This window comes from Anabrus simplex, chromosome 13 (genome assembly GCF_040414725.1).
Source record: "Anabrus simplex isolate iqAnaSimp1 chromosome 13, ASM4041472v1, whole genome shotgun sequence".
NCBI classification, from domain to species: domain Eukaryota; kingdom Metazoa; phylum Arthropoda; class Insecta; order Orthoptera; family Tettigoniidae; genus Anabrus; species Anabrus simplex.
In genome coordinates this window covers 47,263,574-47,269,573 of record NC_090277.1, presented here as the reverse complement: position 1 = coordinate 47,269,573, position 6,000 = coordinate 47,263,574, and positions in this window count along the sequence as shown.

Sequence of the window (6,000 nt, the reverse complement as noted above, 5' to 3'; positions counted from 1 at the left end):
GGTGGGGGCGCCATGTACTCAGCAGTAGTAGCCTTACAATGCAGGTCCCTGCATAGCCTAATGCCAGAAGAACTTATTACTTTTTTACATCTGTACTTATTACTCTGTGTATGCTATGGGGTACATGCTATTGCAAGCGATTTGAGGAAAGGACTCCTTGTGCTCATAGCCTCAGTCAATATTATGCACTGTTCAACATTGGACCCCGGGCAATACCTGCTACGACCAGGTGGGTATCACCTTGGCAGATTGGTTTGGCTACAGAGGCCCCTGATTGGAGTGGGTGGCATTTGGGGAGGATGTCTCTCGGCATGACTTCAAAACGTCTCAAGTCTGCCCAGGTTTGTCCACCACGCAAGTCTTTAACTTTCGATTCCCTCAGGAGGTCAACCCCTTGGGAACAGGCGCAGCATGAAAGCATGGGATCCGGCTTCCCTAGGTTTCTGCGTACAACCAGAACTGATGGGCATGATTTCAAGGTGGTGATGTCTATTTTGTTCTGTAGATACACTGAAGGTTTCTACGGCAAAATGGAAGATTAAAGAAAATGCACAATGGTAGTTTGCTACTCAAGACTCACACTCCACTTCTAGCTGATCAGTTGCTCAAGTGCGACCACTTTGGCAAAATCCCCATCAAAGTGAAAGAGCACAAAACCTCAAACCTGGTGTGTGGACTTATCTTCCACTATCATCTTATCTTGAACACTGACAATGAGTTGATGGAAAACATGAAGCACCTTGGCGTGACACACATCCTAACGTCCATTTCTGATACACCTTCTTTTTACATTTACCAGCTGCTCTCACTTTATCATTCCACCAAGATGTTCGCTTTTTCCCATCTTTACACACAGTTGTTCCTAGATATTCCGTTGCTGTTTCTACTACAGCATCCCTGTATGCCACCCATTTTCTTTCTATATCCTGAATTTACTTACTGTCTTTTGTTTTGAACTTTTTAATAATCATATTCATGTACTGTACTTCTGTTTAATTGCCTCATGCTACAGATTTCCTACCCTTATTCGACTGACGACATATTCAATTTCTCTATCCTAGGACTAGAGATATTTAGTTTGCTACAGATCAGATAATGATCCGTATCATCAAAAATCCCTGAAATACCTGAACATCCTAACAGATTTCCTGGATAAAAGGTTGGTTATGATAGTCTGTTATGGATCTGGTGCTCCTTCCCTCTCATGTGTAGCAGTGAATAGCCTTATGCTTGAATATTTGCACTGAAGTCCAGTAAAGGTTTCCCATTGATATATGCTTTGTGTTACATATCTTCCTATGCTTGAATATTTGCACTGAAGTCCAGTAAAGGTTTCCCATTGATATAAGCTTTGTGTTACATATCTTCCTCACCATTACCCATCATCTTGTCATATCCTTCAGTTTTATTTCCACCTCCCACAATGAAATCGCCCATTAGCACTATCTTATCCTTGTAAGTTATTTGTTGTTGTTGTTGTTGCAAGTTGCTTTACGTCGCACCGACACAGATAGGTCTTATGGCGATGAAGGGACAGGAAAGGGCTAGGAGTGGGAAGGAAGTGGCCATGTCCTTCATTATGGTACAGCCCCAGCATTTGCCTGGTGTGAAAATGGGAAACCACGGAAAACCATCTTCAGGGCTGCAGACAGTGGGGTTCCAACCCACTATCTCCCAAATACTGGATACTGGCTGCACTTAAGCGACTGCAGCTGTCGAGCTCGGTTATCCTTGTAGTTGATCCAGATTATGATGTCACTCACCAATTCATGAAACTTGTCAACTTCATCCTCTTTGCATCTTCACATCCTCACATCCCACATCATTTGCTCATTTACATGCCTAACAGAAACTATGTTGCATGCAATAGTATTCCTGCAGAAAAGTCTTAAACCTACACTCTGCTGTTCCCTTTTTAACACCTATTAAGAACACTATATAATTTGCTAACTCTTTGTCATTATCTACTATTACCGTAATATAATTAATTTATAAACCATACAGATACATCCTCTTTGCTGAATCAGCCAGTTCTACTTTCATTCTTCCATAAGCCCTATTGAAATTGATAGCTCCCCATCGAATTCCATTTCTTAAGCAAAGTTTTTTCCAAAGAATCCTTCACCTGTCAAATGGAAGTGAGACTCTGTTACTCCCATAGGTCTGATGCTTGCTTAAAATGTTCTGGGAGCTCTAGGTAAATATTCTGTGAAGTAGGATGCTACCCTGCTTACACATATTCCCAGTGAGAATTTCTTCTCTAACGGATTAGGGACCACTGGTGGATTGTAGTCCAGCTAGAGAACACCGGTGGATTGTATAGTCCTAGCCACTTGAGCATAAGGGGGCCCATGACTTAAAATATGTCTGAGATGTCCACTCCTATTCTATAGAAACTAGTATCCTGACTCTCAGAACCACTTACTAGGCCAATCAGCCATTGTCCATAGTTCAAGAACTAGCACGTGACTACTGTAACCCATACAACAAACCATTCCAGATGATTTTATGGTGCAAAAATTAATGAGCTTTCAGATATGTGAGAGTTATTTAAACTCTTTCTTTTTCAGACTTTGAAGAGTGGCTGAGACAGAAGCAATGAGAAAACAACTCGCAGTATTATCGCAGGACAAGAAGAAGAAGAAGAACTGATGGTTCCAAAATTATTTACTATGACTGCAATCGCTCAGGAAAGTCTTATGAATGTAGAGCACCAAGGCAGAGAGCTGCTAAAGCACAGGGATCTCCAAAGATCAATGCAGGTTGTACCAGCCATTGCAGAGTGACAGTGGGGGAAAAAACAAATGTAGTGTTTTGGCCTACTCATTATCATCATGGGCAGTAAATAAAACATCTCTAACTTACAAAGGCAGAGAGAGAGAGAGAGAGAGAGAGAGTTTAGCAGGTCAGATGAGTTTAGGTCTGCCTGCCAAAATGGTGCTAAATTCTGTTCGTGAAAATGTTGGCTCTGAAATGAAGAGATCTGACCTTGTAACAAGAATCGGCCTGCACAATATAAGAATAGAGTTCAATTTAAATACTCTTTCAGGGCAGCGTTATATAAACAATTCCTGTAGTGTTGACATTCTTGTGCAGGAATCACTGAAGCTGTCAACAAATGTCTTTTGCATTGTGCTTGTGAATGTATCACAGAAGCATATGCTAAGAAAACTTTCAAGAAATGCCATCTGGATGTATGGAACACATGGCCTAAATGGTTATGACTTTGAACTAACAACTGTATTAGTATTAGATGAGTACAACAAAGGTTTCCCTGTAATTTTCATGTTTTCTAATCAAAGAGACTGTTATATTTATGAATCACTCTTCATGAAAATTAAGGAAAGAACTGGTTCTCTATATACAAAATTCTTTATGAGTGACATCACTAAAACATATTACATGGCATGGAAGAGTATCATGGGAGAGCCAGGTCAAAGATTGTTATGTCTATAGTACGTGTTTAAAGCATGGACTGAGAACTCCTCCAAAATTAAAAGTGCACAAAAACGTGAAAAGCTCATGGCTTCCTTGAAGATTCTTCAGTCTCTTCCTCATCAAAAGGATTTTTCATGGGCACTTGGAAGATTTTTGTGAAGAAAACTTTGGTTTGTATTTTGTAAGATTTTATAGAAGTATTCCACAGATGTAGGCAAAATGCTTCAGAATAGGTTGTGATATAAGCACAAACATGCATCTAGAAAGAGTTCACAGAACCATAAAGTATGAATATTTGGGAGGTGTGCATGTTAAATTACTTGATGAGATTATACATGCTCTCTTACAGTTAGTGCGAGATAATGAATTTGACAGAATACAGAAATGAATAAAAGGCAAGCTCCATAAATATTTTAAAGAGTTTGAAAAGAGGCATGAAACTGCATTGGCAATACCAGAACAAACAATTCATGAAAATGAATATGCATGGAAAGTGGGCATGTACCCTGTTGAGAGAAAATTGCTGGAGAACTGTTGTCAGTTGCTCTGTGATAAGTGAAAAATCTGTGTGCATGCATTCTCCTGGAGTTGCCTGGATTATCTTACCAGAACCACGATATGCAAACATGTCCACTATTGTATCTTGCATTTAACACAAAACCTTGTTGGTACCTCTCAACAAGCACTTCCCTCTTCCCTAGAAAATGATGGTTGCTTAGAACTGCAATGCTGCATGAAGCAAGTGCATAAACCAGTAGAAGCTACAGCAGATAGTATTATGGACGAAATAAAAAAAAACAATTCAGGTAATGACAGGGGAAATTAGAACTACTTCAAAATGATAAGCATAAGCTAAAAGAAATTCTGAAGCAGTTTAAAGCTGTGGAAGGTTTTACAGCATCACTTTGTTCCATTGACAGTCAGGATGAAACTTGCTTTACACCAACACAAACAGTAGAATGTGAACCTCCAAACAAGAAGGTTCAAAAACAGTAATTCTTCTCAACAAAGAAGTCATCTACAAAAAGCTTAAAAAGAACGAAGGTGCAGGATAAAAACAATTGCTTCCACCATAGTGCATCCACAGCTCTATCATTTGCAAGAAGGTGATAATGAACATAACTAGGCTGGTTAAAGTTCTTGGCCAGTTCTGTTTAGTGTGATTTCTTTTCTTCATGTTCCTCAAGTGCTATACTTCACATTTTAATTTTATTTACAGGACAGAAGAAAGATAAACCCACACTGATATATCATACCCCTCTCATTAGTGGTAATGTGGAACAACTAATGGACTGTGGTTCTGGTACTATTTGTTTATTATATGTATGTGGAATAGACTGTGCTTCTTCTTCTCCTTTTTCTTCTTCCTCCTTGAGTAATTCAGTGTAATGACTGGTTTGCCCCTGCGATGCATCTTCTCCAACTGGCTCAGTCCTCTGCAGTATGTTTTGCGTCTGCATTTCTCCTGCATCCTGTGCTACCAGTGCTATTGTTTATTTTAAATAATTATGTGGAGCAGGTGATGGACTATACTTCTGGTGCTGTTATTTGTTTTATATGTACAGAGCAACTGATGGACTGTGCTTCAGCTGCTATTGTTTATTTTATACATATGAAGCAAGTGATGGACTGTGCTTCTGGTGCCATTGCTTATTTTATCAGAGCAACTGATGGACCGTGCTTCTGGTGTTGTTAGAAGGAATTCAGAGCATAATCACTGCATTGAGTGGTAACAGCCTCTCGCTCAGATTTAATGGTGGGAGACTGCTACAATAGAGTTCTCGCGACACGTCCCGGCGAAGAAACAAAACATTAAATATTAAAGAATGTTCAATCTTTATATTTTCAAACTGTTGGTACAGTGGATACTAGCACGCTTCACTACTGAGAGCTATTGTTTATTTTTGTTTTTAATTTATTGATGCTTCATGTTGCGGGTTACTGTAGTCACGTCCTAGTTCGTTAAGCATGGGCATTGGCTGAGTGAGTGGTCCTGAGAGTCGGGATACCAGCTGCTACGGAATGAGAGTGAGCATCTCGGACTTAATCTGAGTTGGGTTCCCGTTGTGCTCAGCCGGCTAGGACTATACAATCCACCATGGTCCCTAACCCATTAGAGGAGAGATCCTCACTTGGACTATGTGTCAGTAGGGTAGCAACCTGCTTCACGAATTTACCGATCTCACAACGTTTTAAGCAAGCCTCGGACCTATGGGAGTAACGGAGTCCCACTCCCATTTGACAGGCAAGGGACTCCTTGGAAACAACTTGCCAAACAAAATGGAATTCAATGGGGAGCTGTCAATATTAATGGGGCTTATGGAAGAATGAAAGTAGAACTGGCTGAGTCAGCAAAGAGGATGCATCTGGATGTGCTAGGAGTAAGTGATATTATAAAGTGTACTTGAGGGGTGTTAAAAAGGGGAGGGCAGAGTGTGGGGTAGGGCTGTTTATCAGAAATAGTATTGTACACATCATAGTTTCTCTTAGTCACATAAATGAGCAAATGATTTTGCAGTTGGAGGAATTAGGATAGTGAGAAGTTTCAAACAGTGGATAGTG